This window comes from Salvelinus sp. IW2-2015, linkage group LG17 (assembly GCF_002910315.2).
Source record: "Salvelinus sp. IW2-2015 linkage group LG17, ASM291031v2, whole genome shotgun sequence".
Classification (NCBI taxonomy): Eukaryota; Metazoa; Chordata; class Actinopteri; order Salmoniformes; family Salmonidae; genus Salvelinus; species Salvelinus sp. IW2-2015.
This window is the reverse complement of record NC_036857.1, coordinates 35134916-35157691: the sequence shown is the minus strand read 5'-3', so window position 1 is coordinate 35157691 and position 22776 is coordinate 35134916. Positions and strand designations below refer to the sequence as shown.

The following is a 22776-nucleotide window of genomic DNA, read 5'->3' as shown; positions in this document are numbered from 1 at the left end:
CTGAAGGATGGGACTGGATGGTGTTCAGAGATAGATGGGAGGGGTTGAGGGGAGCTGAAGGATGGGACTGGATGTGTTCAGAGATAGATGGGAGGGGTTGAGGGGGAGCTGAAGGATGGGACTGGATGCTGTTCAGAGAATAGATGGGAGGGGTTGAGGGGAGCTGAAGGATGGGACTGGATGTGTTCAGAGATAGATGGGAGGGGTTGAGGGGAGCTGAAGGAGGGACTGGATGTGTTCAGAGATAGATGGGAGGGTTTGAGGGGAGCTGAAGGATGGGACTGGATGGTGTTCAGAGATAGATGGGAGGGTTGAGGGGAGCTGAAGGATGGGACTGGATGTGTTCAGAGATAGATGGGAGGGGGGTTGAGGGGAGCTGAAGGAATGGGACGATGCTGTTCAGAGATAGATGGGAGGGGTTGAGGGGAGCTGAAGGATGGACTGGATGTGTTCAGAGATAGATGGAGGGGGTTGAGCGGGAACTGAAGGATGGGACTGGATGGTGTTCAGAATATATATGGGGGATTGGAAATGATGCAGACAATTACATTGATAGAAATTAAAAAATAATAATAATATTAACACTGCCTGAATTAATAGAATGGAGAGTGTGAATCATGAGAGAGTGACTAAAGAGTGAGGGGGTAAATGGTTGTTGTCCTTTCCTAGCTGTAGCCACCCTGACTGTCGGAATCTAACTGTCTAATCCAACCGATACAACGGTGAACGGTACGTAAAGAGAAGGGATAAATAGTGGTTGTTCTTCTCGAGCTGTGTGATCAATCGATCGAATGGAGAAGGACGTGTGTGGTGGAAGGACGTAGAGCTAGATTGTCTAGAGAGTAGGAATAAGTGGTTGCTTTTGTTCTTCTAACATGGCATGGTGCCAAGAGCTAAAAGGATGGAGGTGCTATTTTATTGACCAAGCTGGGCAGACGGTGGATTGGCCCGACTGAGTCAACATATTGACCCAGTGGTTTGTGTGTGTACGGGCTGTACAGTGACAGACTGACTGAAATGGAGAATCAAGGTTATGTTTTGTATTGCAATGCTTTGAATCCTTCATCCTGCAATAAATTGGGGTTGTCAAAGTACACTGCCTCCGTTGTTGATATGGCACATTGCAGATTGCAGTAGACATTCATAAATATTCAAGATTGATGCTCTCTACTATGTTTCTCTCCTGCAATTCCACTGTAGTCAATAGAACCCATTTTGACCATGGAACAGGCACTGACAATACAAATGCGTAGTCCCAGTGTCCTGTAATAAGATTCATTATTAACACAATAGCAGTGTCGAGTAATAAGCTAAATAGTTAGCATAACAGCAGTTTAATGCACTATTAAAACATTACACTGTGCTTCTTGGCTCTAACATTGCTAGCCTGCCTCACCTTTAAGAGCCAGTGAGAGCACTACTAGCTGCCTCGGCCCAGAGGACATGCAGGTTCTGGCTCTGGCCAACCTTGGTCCAGATGGGTCCAGGTGCAGAAGGTCCTGGATCATGTCCAGGGTGTAGCAGGAGGCCTGGCCAGAAGAGGGAGGACCTCTCCCCAGCATTAACAGCCCCCTCTGGCCCTGTCTCTGGAGCTAGCCCTGCCTGTCTGGCTGGCTGCTAGAGCGATGGGGATCTGACATGAACTCCCAGGCCTGCCAGCACTACACACACAAGCACAAGATCATGCTCACACACCAAAAGGACAGACTCACAGGCTGATGCATGCACACACACGGACATGTGCATGCACACACTCAACGAAAAGACAGCTGGGGCTGATCGGTTATACTGCTCAATTTCTCTCTTTCACTCTCGTTCTCAAATTTTCTCGTTCTTTCTCTTTCTGACCGGCTGGCTGTGGTACCACTTACACCAATACATTATTCACTCACTCTATCTTTGTAGGGCTCCCAAGTGGCACAGCGGTCTAAGGCACTTAATCTCAGTGCTTGAGGCGTCACTACAGACACCCTGGTTCGAATCCAGGCTGTATAACAACCGGCCGTGATTGGAAGTCCCATAGGGCGGGGCACAATTGGCCCAGCGTCGTCCGGGTCTGGCTGTCATTATAAATAATAATTTGTTCTTAACTGAATTTCCTCACCCCCACCCCTGAGTCCTTTTGTTTGGCTTTCCTTAGCTCCACCCTGAGTCCTTTTGTTTGGCTTTCCTCACCCCCACCCTTGAGTCCTTTTGTTTGGCTTTCCTCACCCCAACCCCTGAGTCCTTTTGTTTGGCTTTCCTCACCTCCACCTGGCGTCCTTTTGTTTGTTTCTTCCACCCTCACCCACCCCTGAGTCCTTTGTTTTTTGGCTTTCCTTAGCTCCACCCCTGAGTCCTTTGTTTGGCTTCTCCTCACCCCCACCCGCTGAGTCCTTTTGTTTGGCTTTCCTCACCCCACCCCTGAGTCCCTTTTGTTTGGCTTTCCTCACTCCACCCCCTGAGTCCTTTTTGTTTGGCTTTCCTTAGCTCCACCCCTGAGTCTTTTGTTTGGCTTTCCTCAGCTCCACCCTGAGTCTTTTGTTTGGCTTCCCTCACCCCACCCCTGAAGTCCTTTTTGTTTGGCTTTCTCACCTCACCCCTGAGTCCTTTGTTTTGCTTTCTCAACTCCACCCCTGAGTCCTTTTGTTTGGCTTTCCTTAGCTCCACCCTGAGCCTTTTGTTTGGCTTTCCTCACCCCAACCCTGAGTCCTTTTTGTTGGCTTTCCTCACCCCAACCCCTGAGTCCTTTTGTTTGGCTTTCCTCACCTCCACCCCTGAGTCCTTTTGTTTGGTTTCCTCACCCCCACCCCTGAGTCCTTTTGTTTGGCTTTCCTACTCCACCCCTGAGTCCTTTTGTTGGCTTTCCTCACCCCACCCCTGAGTCCTTTTGTTTGGCTTTCCTCACCCCACCCCTGAGTCCTTTTGTTTGGCTTCCTCAGCTCCACCCTGAGTCCTTTTGTTTGGCTTTCCTCTAGCTCCACCCCTGAGTCCTTTTGTTTGGCTTTCCTCACAGCTCACCCCCTGAGTCCTTTTGTTGGCTTCCCTCACCCCACCCCTGAGTCCTTTTGTTTGGCTTTCCTCACCCCACCCCTGAGTCCTTTTTGCTTCTCCCGGTCTTTTGTGCTTTCCTCACCTCACCCCTGAGTCCTTTTGTTTGGCTTTCCTCACCCCCACCCCTGAGTCCTTTTGTTTGGCTATCCTCACCCCCACCCCTGCGTCCTTTTGTTTGGCTTTCCTCAGCTCCACACTGCCTTCCCAGCTCCCTTATGTTTTTACATTTTTTTGCTGTCTCCTTCTCATTCCCCTCTCTGTTTACCTTTCCATCTTAGTCCAGTCCCCTTCTCTCTGTCCTCTTCCTCCCTCCATCTCCACCTCTCGTCTCACCGCTCTCTGACAGAGGCAGCTAACGACCACACCAGCGCCACACACATGAAAAATTGCCTTTCTGACCTCCCACCACCCTCTTTCTCTCCCTTGCTCCCTATATCGACTGCCCTGCTCTTTGCCTCCTCCATCCCTCTCTTTCTCTCTCTCCCTCTCTCTCTCCTGTCTCTGACTCCCCTTTCCCCCTGAGATCTGATTGCCTGCAGTTTGTTTGTGTGTGCGTCTCTGTGAACGTGTGTGCTTGCGCTTGTGTGTCTGTGTGTGTATATATGTGTTCCAAACCCCCTCCCACTCTCTCTGTTATAATAGAGAGCATTACTCAGAGACCAGACCTGTGGGAGCAAGTAACTGTAAGCTACAGGTCTACAACCCCCACCACCATCCACCCGGACCCCGCCCCACCCCCCCAATGCCCCAGGTTGGCCACAACTGCCGGGGCGTAAAAACAGCAGTAGGTCTCCTAGCCGAGCCACCTCAGCAAGGTCATTCATCACACACTAATGAGCCCTGATGAACCTATTCCCTTCAACCGGGTCTATTTTTACCACCAGTCACTCCACTTGAAGAAGGGTGCCCCAGTTCCTCAATCACACATTACATCGCACACATCCAGACCATTTTCCAGCTGACTTGTGTACATGCCTCAGTCTGACACCATGAACGGTAATGAACAAGTAATGACAAACCCTTTTAAGGGTTCCAAGGTGGTCTACTTAAAGGGATGGTGACCAAGATCACATGAGTGAGCTTTGACACTGAAGTGAGCTGATGGGCCAGGGAACTCATGTGTTGCCTTGGAGAGGCCAGTCACATGATCAGGGTGGGTTTTCCTCCGGGGTCGTGAGGTTGGAGAGTGGTGGAGAGGGAGATTGCTAGGGTCATATAACAAAATCTGGATTTGATTGTCACCAGTGGGCTTTCTATGTGAAACTGGAGAGGAGGAATGGGGGGAGGGAAGGAACAGAGAAGCAAAGTAGGCTTTTGAGAAATGTGATTTCTCTCTACTTTGGATGCATAAGGCATTATCCACGGCCTCTGTCCCACGCCGGTGTTAAAATTGCTGCTAAGTTGTCATGCAGGAAATGTAGTGCACAAGAGAAAGAAGTGAAAGGGAATAGGTAAAGCCGACAGAATGCAAATGGCCGCAAGTGTTAGGATAGAGGGAGATGAATGACAGAGAAGAGGTGGCAGAGCTGTTTTCCTTTGTTTTGCTCGTAGAAATATGGTGACACTGACCCAGATGATCAAAAGCACCATGCAATTGTGAGCCGTGCCAAGCGGGCCTCCTTTGCGTTGGCTATACATAAAATCTCACAAATTACCACATTTCTCGCCACGCCACAGTTTCTGCATACTGTGTGTTACCGTAGCAACAGTGCAATAATTCAAACTGCTGCCACGTCGGATAGAGGCATGTGAATTTAGTAGGAGGTAGAGAGGGCTGTAGGTTCTATCTGCTCTAGTTCTACGATTAGACAAGGATATGAGGGAGACTATCATAGTGAAGTAGTTGGACTAGTAGCATCAAATTTGTTTGATATGTAGACTGTGTGCCGTGTGTGTGACTTCTGGTGTGTTGTGATTTTGTAGGTGTGTGTGATACATGTGCCTGGCTGAATGTGCAGCACTCTACTCTTTGCAAATGATCGATGCAGGCCTCAGTTTCAGCCTTTACCCGCTTCCCTAGCGAACCACTGGGCCCTTGTTGGCTTGTGTCACTTCTCTGGGCTGCCAGGTAGGATGTGGAATTTACATCATGACTGCGACTATCCCCATTCCCCACTACAAGTCGTCTGTCTGTTTTAACTCCAGGCTTAAATACCCGCTCCAGGCTGCCACTGCCACTCGCGCTGCAGGCCTCTAACTACTCAACTGCCTCTGCCATCGTTTTGGTCGTCGTTGTTGTTCCTCATCATTTGCCTAGTTTATCGGTTTTTATATATTTTTTTTTATAATGGATGAGCTCACTAGCCGTCGCCACGCCAAACTCACTGTCGAGTGTTAGCGTTTGTTTTCTTCTTCTCTCCCTCTGGAAGACAGATGAGTGAACAGCCGCGCAAAAGTGCGACGTCTCGTTCTCGCCATTGATTGAGTCGCGGCTGTCGTGGCGTGGGTGATGAAGACGGAGAGTGAGTAGTGGGGAAGATAATGTAATGACGTACAGTGCTTATTCTTCTCCCACCTCTCTCTACCCCGTACATCTCCCTTCACATGTGGTATAGGTCTTGGCTTACACCCAGGGGGAATTCTCAACAATCTGAAAGTGCCTGCATGGAGCGCCGAAGTCGATACACAGATTGTTTTTGTTATGTCTCGTCTTTTTCACATTGATGCAGTTCAGTGATGAAGCCTGGAATTGCTGTTCACAGYAAAAAAACTCTGCAACTTGAATGTTGTTTACATCCTACAGGGAATTCTGCCAATTGTTTGAGATTTTTCATTTGCTGGTGACTGGAAGGCAAGCAGGAGCTGCTATTCAGATTCCCTTTATCTTCTATACCACAGTATAGCTGGCCAGGTTGTCAGTTATGAACCAGACCTGGGTTTCAATACATGGGTATTTGAGTATTTTCAAATACACAACCCAAAACAAGTAKTTTTATTTGATTATTTGAATGGTTATTTGTAACAACCAAACAACAAGATATTCCAATACTTATTTCAAATACTATTTTAACATACCTGGGTTAAATGCATGGAAGTGTATTTGAGTCAGTGTTTTTGAGTTTTTCAAAAATACTAGGAAGATGTGTGTAAAAKCTATAAAAGCAGATGCTGAATATCCCTTTGAGCATGGTGAAGTTATTAATTAGGCTTTGGATGGTGTATCAAATCAAATCAAATGTATTTATATAGCCCTTCTTACATCAGCTGATATCTCAAAGTGCTGTACAGAAACCCAGCCTAAAACCCACAACAGCAAGCGCAATGCGGTGTAAGAAGCACAGTGGGCTAGGAAAAACTCCCTAGAAGGCCAAAACCTAGGAAGAAAACTAGAGAGGAACCAGGCTATGAGGGGTAGCCAGTCCTCTTCTGGCTGTGCGGGTGGATTATAACAGAACAGGGCCAAATGTTCAAATGTTCATAAATGACCAGCATGGTCAAATAATAATAACCACAGTAGTTGTCGAGGGTGCAAAGTCAGCACCTCAGAGTAAATGTCAGTTGGCTTTTCATACCGATCATTAGAGTATCTCTACCGCTCCTGCTGTCTCTAGAGAGTTGAAAACAGCAGGTCTGGGACAAGGTAGACGTCCGGTAAACAGGTCAGGGTTCCATACCGCAGGCAGAACAGTTGAAACTGGAGCAGCAGCAGGCCAGGTGGACTGGGGACAGCAAGGAGTCATCATGCCAGTAGTCCTGAGGCATGGTCCTAGGGCTCAGGTCCTCCGAGAGAGAGAAAAAAGAGAGAAGAGAGAAGAGAGAGTCAATACTTAAATTCACACAGGACACCAGATAAGACAGGAGAAGTACTCCAGATATAACAGACTGACCTAGCCCCCCGACACATAAACTACTGCAGATAAATACTGGAGGCTGAGACAGGAGGGGTCGGAGACATTGTGGCCCCATCCGTGATACCCCCGGACAGAGCCAAACAGGCAGGATATAACCCACCCACTTTGCCAAAGCACAGCCCCCACACCACTAGAGGGATATCTTCATATAGAGGAAAACCTGGTTGTCTTCTTTCCAGCAGACACTGGGAGACTAATTCACCTTTCAGCTGGACAATAACCTGAAACACAAGGTCAAATCTACGCTGGAGTTGCTTACCAAGACAACATWGAATGTTCCTKAGTGGCCTAGTTACATCCTAGTTYKATTTTTTACTTAAATCAGCTTGAAAATCTATGGCAAGACTTAAAATGTATGAAATWAAAAAATMACATAAMTGACAYGAAATGTCAATTAAATCCKTTTTAATGCCACTTTGTAACACAACAAAATGTGGAAAAGGGAGTGTGAATACTTTCTGAAGGCATTGCATTTGAAATTATATTTGAACCCAGGTCTGCTATGAACCCTAAATTAATGCCTGAGGAGTGGGTACACCCTTAGATAGGAGATCGACCAAGCACACTATCAATCGGTATGCCATTACATGTCATAATAGACTATGGAACCAGACATAACAATTATTTTTATTTTACCAGGTAAGTTGACTGAGAACACATTCTCATTTACAGCAACGACCTGGGGAATAGTTACAGGGGAGAGGAGGGGGGGATGAATGAGCCAATTGGAAGCTGGGGGGTGATTAGGAGGCCTTGATGGTATGAGGGCCAGATTGGGAATTTTGCCAGGACACCAGGGTTAACACCTCTATTCTTACGATAAATGCCATGGGACCTTTAGTGACCACAGAGTGTCAGGACACCCGTTTAATGTCCCATCCGAAAGAAGGCACCCTACACAGGGCAATGTCCCCAATCATTGCCSTGGGACATTGGGATTTATATATATTTTTTTATTAACCAGAGGAAAGAGTGCCTCCTCCTGGGCTTCCAACATCACTTCCAGCAACATCTGGTCTCCAATCCAGGGACRGACCAGGACCAAACCTGCTTAGCTTCAGTGGAAAGCCAGCAGTGGGATGCAGGGTGGTATGCTGCTGGCTTATTGAATAACCCCATGCATACATAAAAAAAAAATAACTGCCACATAGGCAAGTATAAAGACTCAAACATAGCTATGTTATGGGGCCTTAAAAGTGGAAGAGTTTATCAAGGTTTAACACCGACCCTTGACTCTAGTAGGAAGTTTATTTTGTGTCCAAGCTTTAGAGAAATAGTGAGTCTTTTTGGTTGCCGTGGCTCAATATAAGAGATGAGAGCAAATGGATTGTTGTGTGTCCTTAAAGGTCTTGGCTTTGATTGGATGGGGCAAGGCCTACAGTAAAGATCAAGTGCTCCTCACAACAATACCTCAGCACCTGTGCCCTGGCAGGGTGTCTCCAAGCATTAAGAAGTATATTCTTGAAACATCGGAGGCAAACAACCTCACCAGCAAGTTTTCCCGGCCCTGTCCACAAAATTTGGGCAATTTGTTTATACACCTTTTGGTATTTCAATGAAAGAGTGTGTGTGTCTGTGTGTGTGTGGTTGTCTGTAGAAGCTGCTTTGACAGACAGTTGGTGGGTTTCAAGGTTAGGAAGATATATTCCTGTCTTAGAGCTGTGTTCAGGCTGATTCACCCTCCGCCCGGCAACAGCTTGTCTCTGGGCTGATGACAGTAGCCTGTTTCCCGCTCTCTCCAGAACACCTGTGTCAATGAGACCCCGCGACCCCCTGGCTCAYTCTACTGCAGTCACAACAGGATCCTTTCGCTCAATACTATTATGGCTCTTGCCAGAAGTTTCGCTTTGCCATTTCTGATTTATTCTACAATTCAAACATGACGATTATCCCAAACTCCCGTTCCACCTACAACGAAAGGCGTGGATGGAAATCGTCCCTTTCATATTGTGAACTTTGGCCTAGAACAACTTTACCGGCACCTGATATCACCTTTCCTACGGGAACAGCTGAGCCGCTCGGGGAAGGTACACAGGAAACGCCGCAGCGCCGCTGAGACCGGTGTTAACTCCAACATGCTGCTTGTTACCTTCATCCTACTACTCTGTGGCGATGTACACCCCTGTCCTGGCCCAAACACCACAAAGCAAGCTAAACAACTCTGCCCGAACTGTGGTAAGACCGTAAGGAAGAATWCAAAAGCGGTGGCTTGTGACATTTGTGATTTGTTTGTTCACATAATGTGTGGAGCTCTCAACCCCTTGTCATATGGTGAAGCTGTAAAGTCTCAAAGTAACATTTTGCTTGTTTGCAATGTATGCTGGGTAAATGCGGTGCCAAACATTGGGATGCTGGACACAAGCAGCGATGATGAGTCCAATCTAGATGAGATAGTCGATGTATCAGCAATGGGCACAGAAGATGACATGTTTGACTGTTTCAATCAGAGAGAACTTCATTTTATCCATGTGAACGCATGGAGCCTGCTGCCGAAATTAGAGGAATTAAAACTCCTTGCTTCAAACAAACGGGCTGCGGTAGTTACTGAGACATGGGTCAATTGAGGACGATGAGGTTGAGCTACCGGGTTATAGCATTCGTAGAATTGACCGCAACCGAAACGGTGGCGGCGTATTTGTTTTTACTAGGAACGATGTGCATTTTAACCCTCGTTCAGATCTGAAAACGGATGGTCTTGAGGTGGAACGCATGGGTGGAAATACTTCTTCCTAAATGTCGTCCTATACTTGTTGGTGTTTGCTATCGGCCTCCTAAGCACAATCATTTCTATGATATACTTGAATCAAATTGCTGTGATCACAATATATTTGCYAATAGAGAATGTATTCTGCTTGGTGATTTTAATACACATTTGCAGTTATCACCCAAGAAAAGTACACTCGTAAATGCCCTGTATAACTTTAATCAGATATTTGAACTYAAACAACTGATTGTTGAMCCAACCCGGGTGTGGACTTTGGATTGGATTATTGTATCAGATCAAGAGAACGTCTGTCAGTCAGGAGTCTTAAATATTGGTTTTAGTGATCATATGGTAACTTACTGTACCCGTAAGACATCCAAACTGCTACTAGAGACAGGAAATAAATACATGAAGGTACGGTCTATGAAACAATACTCAAAATAACMTTTTGTAGAGGTCCTTGGAATTTTGGATTAGTCTCAAGTACTAAGCTGTGACGATGTTGATCAAGCTTGGTATCTTTTTAAAGATCTGTTTCTGTCGGCACTCGACTCTCTGGCTCTGATGAAACAAATTTGAATCAAACAGCGGGTCAGGGAAATGGATCACTTCCGAGATCTTAGACCTCATAAGGAAAAGGGATCGCTACCTGGCCAGATTCAGAAGGACAAKATCTACAACAAGATTATGACGGTTATATTAACTGTAGAAACCAGGCAAGATACAAAATGGATAAGGTCAAATACCAACATTACATAGACGCTGTTAATGACAACTTACATCAGCCTCGTAAACTGTGGAAAATGTTTAAGGACATTGGCTAAAAAACTCCCCATAAGGTAAAATCCTGTAGTATTGGCCTGGATATTGATGATGTTTTATGTTATGACCAGGCAAAGGCTGCAAATTATTTTAACCCATTTRTTACCACTATAGCCTCATCTCTGGTTAAGAAGTTACCCATCTGCTCTGGAGACTATGGCTAGTCTTTCATTTACAACTTTGACCAAAGCAAAGGTATCACACATTATCTCAAAACAGCCCGTGTGGTTCCACTCCACAAGAAGAGCAGTAAAACAAATGAAGGAAACTACAGGCCTGTGTCAATCCTCAGCACCTTATCCAAAGTTGAGAGATTAGTTTTTAATCAACTTGAGGGACACCTTCTTGAGCAGAAACTCCTTTCTGAAATACATTCTGGCTTTAGAACAGCTCATTCCACTGATACTTGCCTTATCCACCTTTTTGACCACATCAAGCAGGAAAGTGAGAAGGGGAACTATACAGTTATGGTCATGTTAGACTTGCAGAAAGCTTTTGACACTGTGGACCAATGATATTATCCTGATGAAACTGAAATGCATGGGTCTAAATTATSTAGCAGTGAATTGGTTTAGGTCTTATCTGACCAACAGAACACAAGTATGTAATGTTGGTGATGTCAGAGGCCAAAGAAATATCCCGTGGAGTACCGCAGGGATCCATTTTAGGGCCTCTCTTATTTCATATATACGTTAATGATATGCCAGATACAGTAAAGTGCAAACTCCTGCTTTATACTGATGACTCAGCCATACTGGTATCAGGGAATGATACAGTTTACACAGAGGAGACCCTGAGTAAGGAATTGCAATTTGTTAGAGATTGGTTGTCTGATAAATTGTCACTACATTTGGGAAAAACTGAGTCGATTTTGTTTGGAACAAAATGTAGATTGCTTAGGGCTGACAAGTTAACAGRAAACTGTGCAGGCAAGGAGATTGAATCTAAAACAAGTGTATCTTATTTTTGTGTGTCCCTAGATTATTCCCTTTCTGGAGACCTYATTGCTGCTAAACTTCTTTCTAAAATGGCAAACAAATTGAAATGTTTATATCGTAACGCTAGATATTTTAACATTAAAGTTAAGAAACTGCTTGTCTCAACCTTGATTCAGTGTCATTTTGGTTATGCCTGCTCTGCTTGGTATAGTGGGCTATCAAAAACGCTTAAAAAGAGAATGCAGGTCATGCTAAATAATGTTATCAGGTATATGCTGAATGTCCCCCCTAGGACCCACATAGGGGTACAGGAGTTCCAGGAGGTGGGCTTGTTGCCTTTGGAGTCCAGAGTGGATKAACTTAAACTTAATCATATGTTTGACATCTTAAATTATCGGGCCCCAGCTTATATGAAAAAATACATTGATATGGTCTATAARCAACACAGTCACAATACCAGAGGTAGTGTTATGCCTTGTAAAATCCCAAGAGTAAACAGTACTGCGAGGAGCACGTTTTTCCATGCAGGCATTTGTCTCTGGAATAGCCTTCCCTTGGAGATCAAGCAAATAAACAGTAAAKATTTCTTTAAAAAGCAGGCAAAGTTTTTCATTTGGACAAGGTTGTCTAAGTAAGAGAAACAACTCCACTGCCCCTTGCGTCCCCTACTGCTGGTCAGGTGTATTTATTTGAAGGATCGGTATGATGTGCAATTAATAGATTGTTTTAATGTGAAATTAATATGGTTGATTTTTAAGGTTAGGGAGAAGTGCAGTGAATAGTGCCACTTTTTAGGATGTCAATATAAATGAATGTATTTATGGTTGTTTGTAATTTTGTCTTGTCTTTGAATCATTATGTGTTGTTGTTTTTACCATCGAGGACCACTTTGGAAATTTTGCGTTTTAATTAATACTTTCAAGRGATATCCTCTGGGTCCACATTGTGCATTTTGTTGTATATATCTGTTSCCCGAAATAAATAAAATTCAACATCAGACAGAGGGAGAAACGTCTCCACCGGACATGCTGTTGCTGCTGTAACACAGCACAGGAGAGACGATCTACTCTGACTTTTGTAACAAACACGTTTCTTCACAATGACGCTATATTATATTGTCCGTCTTTACACTGTCTGCAAGGAACACGTTTCGTTTCATCACCATGGTGCCATACTCTTCATCTTCTTCGTTTAAAAAAAATATATATTTTTCTGCCAACCCTGGCCTCATTTCCCAGTATCCTATTAAAAGGAATGCAATTATTTACGAAAACACGAAGCTGTCTTGCAAGAGAAGTTGAATGTGAGGCGTCTGATTAGGAATATAAATAATTTAGAGACATTTCTTCTTGGACGGCTTCTCAACTAACGGGATTACGTGCCAATTAAGATTCCCTCTCTGCCCTCTATCTAAGAGGATCTGACTTGATGGAGAATGAGCAGGGAGTTGAAGATAGAGAGGAATGGGTATTAGTTAGAGAGCCAGTTCATTACTGTAAATGCAAATGAAAGGGTCCCAGCATATGAAAGCTTGTCACTGTCAGCTTTGATAAGTAAAAAGTGGCTTGTGTGTATGCATGCACGTGAAGAAGTGCACGTGGAGAAGTGTACGTGGAGAAGTGCACGTGAAGAAGTGCACGTGAAGAAGTGCACGTGAAGAAGTGTACGTGCATGTCGACATTCCATACTGTTGTTAAAGTGCATTCAGAAAGTATTCAGACCCTTTACTCAGTACTTTGTTGAAGCACCTTTGGCAGCGATAACAGCCTRGAGTCTTCTTGGGTATGACGCTACAAGCTTGGCACACCTGTATTTGGGGAGTTTCTCCCCCAATCTTCTCTGCAGATGCTCTCAAGCGCTGTCAGGTTGCATGGGGAGCATTGCTGCACAGCTATTTTCAGGTCTCTCCAGAGATGTTCGATCGGGTTCAAGGACAGGCTCTGGTTGGGCCACTTTAGGACATTCAGAGACTTGTCCCGAWACCACTCCTGCGTTGTCTTGGCTGAGTGCTTAGGGTCGTGGTCCTGTTGGAAGGAGAACCTTCGCCCAGTCTGAGTTCCTGAGCGCTCTGGAGCAGGTTTTCATCAAGGATKACTCTGTACTTTGTTCCATTCATCTTTCCCTCGATCCTGACTAGTCTCCRAGTCCCTGCCGCTGAAAAACATCTCCACAGCATGGTGCTGCCACCACCATGCTTCACTGTAGGGATGGTGCCAGGTTTCCTCCAGAGGTGAAGCTTGGCATTCAGGCCAAAGAGTTCAATCTTGGTTTCATCAGCCCAGAGAATCTTGTTTCTCATGGTCTCAGAGTCCTTTAGGTGCCTTTTGGCAAACTCCAAGCGGGCTGTCAAATCAAATCATGTGCCTTTTACCTTTTACAGAGGAGTAGCTTCTGTCTGGCCACTCTACCATAAATGCCTGATTGTTGGAGTGCTGCAGAGATGGCTGTCCTTCTCGAAGGTTCTCCCATCTCCACAGAGGAACTCTGGAGCTCTGTCAGAGTGACCATCGGGTTCTTGGCCACCTCCCTGACCAAGGCCCTTCTCCCCCGATTGCTCAATTTGGCCACTCAGTTTGGCCACAATTTTTCATGTCAAGCTTCTGTAGTCAACTCTTTTCTTTTTGTTTTGTTGACTGGCTCCTGTATGGTATGATAAATAGGTTCTGCCACATTTTTATTTAGGTCTGAGTGCACTCACAGAAATCAATTTCTCATGCTTTGGTCGGTAGGTTCCTCCTGTGTGTGGGGTTGGTAGATTTCCCTCATGCCATTTGCACTGTTTGCTTTGGATGTTCACAATCTTACCAGCAGCCCTCTGACTTTTCAAGCTTTACTTTAATTTATTGTCGGGAGTGCAGCTCCTCGATGCCACTCTTCATCCCTTTTCAGTTCACAACCTCTAACCCTGACTGCTTGGTATCCATCCCATAGTAGGCTACTCTGACCTCAGGTCATTGTCAGGGGAAAAAGCTTTCAGGTGAACTACTGTGGCCATTCAGTGTCTCACACTGTATGTTACCATGACACAACATCTGCAGTAACTACTCACCTATGTGCATCTGGTAACTTGACCAACATGCACTTCACATTAGTATCCATGGCATAGACTAGGGGTGCAAAGATCCTGCTGGTTTCYCTTGCCTTTTAGTTGGGAAACCAGGTGCATTCGGTCACCAGCCAATCAGTGGCAATCATTGATCAAGGAACAAGCAAACTAACGATAGCTAGCCGGGCTAGGGAACTGGAGGAGCCTGAATTGTGAAGTGCATCTCTGGCATAGACTGTGTAACTTCGCCCTAATGCTTCATAGTTGACAGATCGCTGCCTGGGCCAGAGACTGACACCTGAATCAACGCCCAGCTCCATCACTGTACCTCCGCATTGTCAGGGCTGTCAGAGCCAACAACAACTGCTCTCTCCGTGGATCACTGACGCCGTCTGTACCCTGACACACACCACCCCATCCTCCAGTGCCACACTTACATTCACGCTCCACATGCCCGCCACATGAAAGAGCATGAGGCTCCAACTAGCTCGGCGCTAGCTACAAAGCTCCCGCAGTTCTTTCCTATATTACCCTCCTCCCTTTTTCTCTCTCTCTCTCTCTGTGCAAACCCATTTGGAATAATTTCTTCAAGGGCCATTAAGAGAAAAGTGCCTGGTATATAAAAAAAAATTATAAACAGGGCGAGGCAGCGAAGCAAACAGGGTATTAAACGCTCAGATCATTATTGTTAGCACTAATGGGGGGGGGGTTGAGAAAGCACAGGGCTAATGAATGAATGGCTGCTGCTAGTTAGTTCTTTTCCATTAATGAAGTAGAGTAGCAGTGGTGGCAGGGATGCCTAGGGGGCAAGACATAGGCCCTGCTAAGCCGTCAGGGTACTGCCACAATGGGAGTTACGACCATAGGTGCCAAGAAATGCCATCTTGGAGGGGTCCGTTAAAAGAAATGTGGAGATGGGTGCTAATGGAAGAGGAGAAGGGGAGGGAGGTGATGACTGGATGCCTGTGCTGGTGGTGAGGAGTAGTAACTGAACTAGGATCAGCTACAGACAGCAGAATAGCATCCCATAGCAACAGTCCAGACAACAATACAGCTGTGCCAATAATGACCAGGGTCAGCTGTAGACAGCTGCTAAATTAGTCAAGAATGGCTATTAAAGCAGCAGAGCTTGACCTGGAACAGCTCCAGTTTCTTCTGCACCGAGTGGGCTGAGATCAGCCCTGGGCGTCACCGTCACGCTCGTTGATTGCAACTGGAGGGATGAACATGTCACTCACTCACTGTCCTGTGTGTGTCTAAGGCGTGAGTCATGGTGTAAATAAAAGACCACCCTGCTTTGGAACATTGGTACATCCCCGTTCCCACTTAGATTTCACTTTCGATCACTATCCCCAAACTCAACAATCTGTCTGTTCTGCTCGCTCTTCCTCTGTGACTCCTAAACCCAATGAAGGATAATGATGTTAGCCATGCACAGCTTCAATCCCTCCCGTATCCAAATTTGTGGACGGCAGCTTGGACACCCTGTTGATTGGGAAGTCTGGGAATCTGCTGGACACCAGAACGCTGTAATTTATGGGGATTGGAGCGAATACTGAGGCGAGACAATTCGCACACCTGCTAGTGGAACTGGATAGGGCTTAACGTGCCTCCATGGGCTTGACGGAACGGCTGGATTCACAAGGCAATTTGACCATCTCAATTTAGCTCTTCCCCGCCTCCTTTTGGGTTATGGACAAAGCTAATTTCTCATCTATATTTCATGTCACATCAGACAGTGGTCTTCATGTCACAACTGCACACACAAACATTGAACACAAACAACCCTACCCTTTTTACCGTAATCGAAGTTGTTACTCGGGTCGGCGTGCAGCTGTTTCAAATGGCCTTTAAATCAATTCGCTCGAGACGTTGGTCGACTGGACGACCAGGACGTGCGCTCTACTGCTCTCACATGTACTCTGATCCGAATCTTTTCATCACCAGTCACCCATGCAAAGGGTGCATCTTGCCCTCCGAGAATAAAGAGACATTACACAAGCTGCATGCTACATGCTAAATATTTGGCATCGAGTCTCTAAGAGCTTTGCACTCCTGGATTGTGCAATGTTTGCACATTTATTCATTTAAAAATGATTCAAGCTCTGTCAAGTGGGTTGTTGATTGATTTAAGTCAAAACTGTAACTAGGCCACTCAGGAACATGCAATGTCATCTTGGTAAGCAACCTTGTGTTTTAGGTTATTGTCCTGCTGAAAAGTGAACTTGTGTCCCAGTGTCTGTCGGAAAGCAGACTGAACCAGGTTTCCACTAGGATTTTGCCTGTCCTTAGCTCTATTTAGTTTATTTTTTATCATAAACTCCCTAGTCCTTGTCGATGACAAGCATACCCATAACATGATGCAGCCACCACCATGCTTGAAAATATGACGTGGTACTCAGTGATGTGTTGTTGCATTTGCCCCAAACATAACGCTTTGTATTCAGCACATAGTTCATTTCTTTGCCATTTTTTGGCAGTTTTACTTTAGTGCCTTATTGCAAACAGGAGGCATGTTTTGGAATATTTTTTATCTGTACAGGCTTCCTGTACAATATTGTGGAGTAACTACAATGTTGTTGATCCATCCTCAGTTTTTCCTAACACCAAAGCCATTAAACTCTGTAACTGTTTTAAAGTCACCATTGGCCTCATATTGAAATCCCTGAGAGGTTTCCTTCCTCTCCGGCAACAGAGTTAGGAAGGATGCCTTTATCATTGTAGTGAGTGGGTATATTGATACACCATCCAAAGTGTAATTAATAACTTCACCATGCTCAAAGGGATTTTCAGTGTCAGTTTTTTTAGATTTACCCATCTACCAAAAGGTAAGCTTCTTTGCAAGGCATTGGAAAACCTCCCTGGTCTTTTTCATTAAAAAAATGTAATTATAGTGAGTCCATGCAACTTATTATGTGACTTGTTGAGCACAACTTTACTCCTGAACTTATTTAGGCTTGCCATAACAAAGGGATTGAATACTTATTGACTCAAGACATTCAGCTTTTCATTTTAAATGAATTAGTCAACATTTTGAAAACATAATTCCACTTTGGCATTATGGGGTATTGTGTGTAGGCCAGTGACAAAACATCTACATTTAATCCATTTTAAATTAGGGCTGTAAACACAACAAAATGTGAAGAAAGTCAAAGGGTGTCAATGCTTTCTGAAGTCACTGTCCCGCCTCTTGATTGGCCCATCATCATGTTAAAGATGGGGTCAGTCCAACTCCTTTGGCTCCTTAATGGAAATTGCCATTTCAAAGCACTCTGACAGCGATGTTAACCTTTCGCAATATCAGCGGCATTAAACATTGATCAGAGATGCGCTTTGATGTGAACTGAGGATTTTATTTGGGTCGTGTTGGCTCTACATTGTGTGGCTCAGAAGAGCAACAACTCAGTGGCGCCCTCTACTGAATGGATTCCACATGGTTGGGGTACTGTAGATCAGTGTAGGAAGATCATTTGATTGCCACTTTCCGTACCACGTCCTAAGAGAGAGGGGGAGAGGGAGAAGAAAGAGAGAGAGATATAGAGGTTGTTTTTCTTTTTCCCAGTCCATCACTCAACCTTGATATGCAATGGAAGTGTGTTAAGCAGACCTCTGGGCTGAAGTAACCTACCTGGCTGAGGTATCATGTTGGTCGTGAGGGCAGAGCTGACAGAGACCTGGGCGACCCTGTGTTCTCTGAGAGGTTACCTCCAGACTGCAGGACCAGAGCAGATCCTGTCTGTGTGTGTGAGTGTATATCAGAGAGAGACTGAAATAAATGTGTGTGTGTGTGTATATTAGAGAGAGACTGAAATAAATGCATAGTGTGTGTGTGTTTGTGTGTGTGTTTGAGAGAGAAATGTGAATGGTTAGTGTTTGTTTGTAGGTGTGGCACAATGAGATTGTTTGCTCATGCCTTTTTCTGTATTACTGCAGCTACTTTATGCATCAGTGTGCGTGTGTCTATGCATGTCCGCGTGTGTGTGCGCATTCATTCATGTCTATGTANTGTGTGTGTGTGTGTGTGTGTGTGTGTGTGTGTGTGTGTGTGTGTGCGCGTTCATGTGTGAGGCATTGATCGGGTGAAAGAGAGTGAGTGAAAGAACATAAATATTTGATATATGCCGCCTTCCATCTGTATTGCTCGGATGATCACTTGCTATTGTGTTGGTGTAAGTAGATATTGATGTATGGTGGTGTTTCAAAACAAGACGGGACCGCCCCACGATTTTGACCTCATAAGTATCTGAACAGAAATGTAAATAGTTCTTTAAAAAAGCACATCAAATTACAGGCTATGGATTTAAGTGCAAATTTGTTCTCCTCAGATCAGTCGCCAGACCTGCGGAATATTCATTTGTCTGTTATTTATCATGGGGGAAAGGGGAACAAACACGTGGCACGATGTCATGAAAGTGAGCGAGGCAAACAAAAATCAACAGTTTGAATATGTTTTTAATTGAATATGGGCTAATTCGTGTGAAGCGTATAGGCGGGGTTCTACAAAGGCACATTGCCAGCAGATTGGAAGTGTGTTGGCCCAATTAGCATTTGCAAATTGGACAATATTTGATTGACTTAAATGTATATTATTTGATTCCCCCTTGGTTTATTAATTCACGTCATTAAATGTTCGTTTTTTTATGTGTCAGAAACCTTTTAATTGATTTTGACTTTAGTGGGAGTTTCTATCTCATTCAAACGAGGGCGTTGACATCTTTGACACCAATCCTTTTTTTTTCTTGCACTGTTGCTGCCCTCCACCCCAACAGGACTCAAGTATTCCCTGAAGCTTTTATTTCCCCTCATCTTTCCCCTTCTCCCTCCCCTCTTTGTTAGCGACAGACCCTCTTTTTCACTCCCCCTCTCATCYCCACGCTGTCTTTTCGTCAGAGCTGAGGCAGGCAGGGAGAAGCACTGCTCCGAATACTGACGGTGATCAGGAGACGACACACTCAGCCGCTGTTGTAAAATGCAAGAGGTGGACCAAGTGTCAGGCGCCACCGCTCGCTCGCCTTCTCTTCCTCTTTCATCTCTCACTCTATCGCTCTCCTGCTCTGCTCTGGTTGTCTCTGTCTGCAGCTTGCTGGCTGGCTTCTCTCTCTCTCGCTCGTTGGCTGGGGCTTGGCTGGCCGAGCTGCAAAGTGTATTGACACAGTAGACTACCTGCTGCCTGGGGATTGTGTGCGCTGTGAGTACTCTATGAATACGCGGAGCTCCAAGTTGTTGTTTTGGCTGCCAGTGAATGGCCTTGTCCCTCGGAGGAACAACTTGAAGGTGATCGTCAGCAGCAGGGTCCAGGACAAGCAACCGGGAGTAGCTTCTGGATGAGGAACAGACAAGAGGAATGGATGCTTGAGAAAAGACCGAGATTGAGCCAGCTTCTCCTCAATGAGCAGCTTCTCCTCAATGAAAAATGTGTGAATAAGCGACTGTTTTTCAGAAAAGTAGAAAACCAAGTGACACTCTCAGACAGAGGGAAGTAACAAGAGACCCCCCCCCCCTCCCCCACAATTTGTTTTTGGATGAATATGCCATTGGGTGGACACGAGGAAAGAAAGAGAAACACAGTCTTCATTGATTCTGTTCATTTCTTAAGTATTTTTCTCTCTTTTTATCTCTCTGTTTCTTTGTGCGTTTATTTTTCTTCAGTCAGTGTCGGCTGTGGCTTGTCACTTCTGTATAGCCGGTCTCTGGCGGAACAGCGCTAAGGAGAAGACGACTTGTGTAGTTTCCCTCCCAACTTCCCGCCACTCTCTACTTTTTTTCTGACCTGCTTTCTCCGGACTCCAGGGGTGGCCCCCAAATGCGAGTGGCAAGGGAGCCATGTTGTTTTGAAACAAGGAAAGGGGGTAGTGGGAAAAAATATCCCCTTTCACACTCCTGAGAGCATATGGTTTAGCGAGTGGTGGCCAGCTGCTTACTAGCCACCCGCTAATTACGCTAACGCGACAACAGGGGCAGCTCTGTGACAGGGGCAGCTCTGTGCTCGGAGGAGACAGTCGTGTTACTGCTGGCTTTATTTTGGTGCTGACTGGAGCTATACGGAACAATAAGCTTGCAGGCACAAAGAATACAAAGAAGCAGTTGTTCTTGTTTTACTCGGAGCGTTTTGTAAGGAAAAGAAAAGGAGGCTGCTAATGAATGTCTTTACAGCTCCAGAGCTGCCGGAGCTCTAGCCCCAAGGCTCCCGGTTTATCAGCCACAGGAGGCTGAAGGAAGATGCTCCCCGCCAAGTCACCAGGGGCCACTCTTGACGAATGCTGTGGCAGCGCAGTGGTGCCTGGTTCGTTTTGTCTTGAGGGCTGCCGGGAGACCAGTGGGAAGTGGAATTGTTGACCAAGGCGGTGAAGAGATCAAGGAGGCTCCTTACTGTGGAATTACTGTACTTTGAACTTCCAGGTGCACATACGTGTGGTTGGTTCACACATACACTTTCATACTGTATGTTTACTCACTCCCCACACATACAATCTGTCGTGATTCGCTTCCAGTGCTTGGATTAAAATGGAGGTAGTGTGGGCAGGTGGGGGGCTGTAGGAGCGGAGGCCCAGACCCGTCTGTCCTCTTCCCACAAATGGATGTTATTAGTTTCCAAAATTAGTTGCCTGGAAACCTCTAAAAGCTTCTGGCCGCGTCTTTCTGAAAGCAACTGCAACTCCCTCTCCATTTCGGAACACAGCTTGAGTGAGAGCTGAGTCTACCAGCCATTACCCAGCCTATCATTCTCTCCTCCTCTTCCCTCGTTTCGCGTGTCATTTTTATTCCGTGGTTCTTCTTCTCCCACCCCGTTACCCGTACCTCCCCGTTGGGGGGGGGACTCTTGAAGTGGAGTATGACCAGCTGCCATTACCCCACGCCGCCCCCGGAGCGGGACAGGATGTACCAACACAAGGTGTCCCTGGTGGTGCGATACTTTATGATCCCCTGTAACATATGTCTCATCCTGCTGGCCACCTCCACGCTGGGCTTCGCCGTGCTGCTCTTCCTCAACAACTGTACGTCCATCAATAGTACTACTACTACACACACACACACACCCTGCTACAGTACAACGCACTCCCTCGGTCTCTCTGTAGCCAGCATGTGTTTGTGTGTCTTGGTCAATAGTGTGAAGGCTTTACGTGAGTGCATTTGCTTGCCAGATGTATATGTATACGTGGGGGAATGCTGAATGAGTATGCAAGCATGGGTTTTGGTACAAGAAAAAAAGTAATGGGTCAGTAGGATGTCGCTTAATTGACATAGACTGTAAAACACCATAGAGTGTCTGAAGTCTCTACCTCAAGATATGAAAGACTGGTCCACTTGACCTCTGCCGGTGCTATCTTAAAGGCTGAGGCTGAATGAAGTGTGTGTGTGGGGGGATATCTCAGTCAGCTTTCCTTCAACGCACAGCCCAAGCAGCCTTCCTTTTGAGTCCTTTCTCTCCCCCAAAGCCTTTGGCATTTACTTTGAACTGTGGGATAAAGTAGCCAGATGAAATGACGTTGGACGAGAGAGAAAGCTCTTGGCATGGAGAATGTCCCCACTTGGAGTGGTTATCGGCCTAAATTGAAAATGGCCTGATGGTGAATAAGCTTCATTCTGTCCTTTTCCTGGTGGCTGGTAGATGAGCAGCAACATTACCATTAAGCAACACTAGAGTGACCTTTCGGAGAGCGAGTGCGTTCGCGGGTGACATATTGTCTGTAAGTTGTATAATGGGGACTATCTGTCTTCGAAGTTACGCTTCATTGGTTTGTGCTTTGCCTGAATTACAGTTMTCAGTAAAGTCTTCAAAGCGTTATATCAATGAGTGTTAATTGGCTCTGTGCAACGGGATTCGAATAGGAACACCCCAGTATCACTGGAGTCCCAATTTGTTTCCTGACACCCACATAGGTGTTCCACCACAGTACCTGATGTACGCATCTTTCAGCACTGCTTTATTCAGCGTCATGTGCATTACACATGCCAGGCTATTTCTGAGTACTAGAATCCTGTGTCAGTTGTGTTGTCTGAGCAAAAAGTTCAAGACTAATCAACACCCAGTCAAATACAGTTTAACGCTGGAGGCGTTTTAAACTGTCTAGAGTATAATTATAATAGAATAATGCAATAGATCTTGATTAAAGGAGCAGTGCGGTTAAAAGTAATTTCCTGTTTTTTTGGGTTGATATTTCCATACTATGAGGTCCAAATAACACTCTGAAATTGTGAAAGAGCTGTTTGTAAAAAAAAAAAATGCCTGGAATTTCAACCTGTTCAGGTGTGATGGAGTTTTTGGCCCAGATCATGACATCACAATCTGATCAGAATTTTCTAACCAACGAACATTCATTGTTTATTTACATATGTATCCTCCTACTTTTAAACGGGTATGCGGAGTCTAGACGATCCTAT

The 22776-nt window shown here is 45.5% G+C and overlaps 1 protein-coding gene across 1 annotated transcript in view; it reads left to right on the top strand.

The window, feature by feature from the left end:
- LOC111976655 (agrin-like) overlaps positions 1-22776 on the top strand; it is a 411714-nt gene that overhangs the window by 125535 nt on the left and 263403 nt on the right. The window lies entirely within an intron of this gene.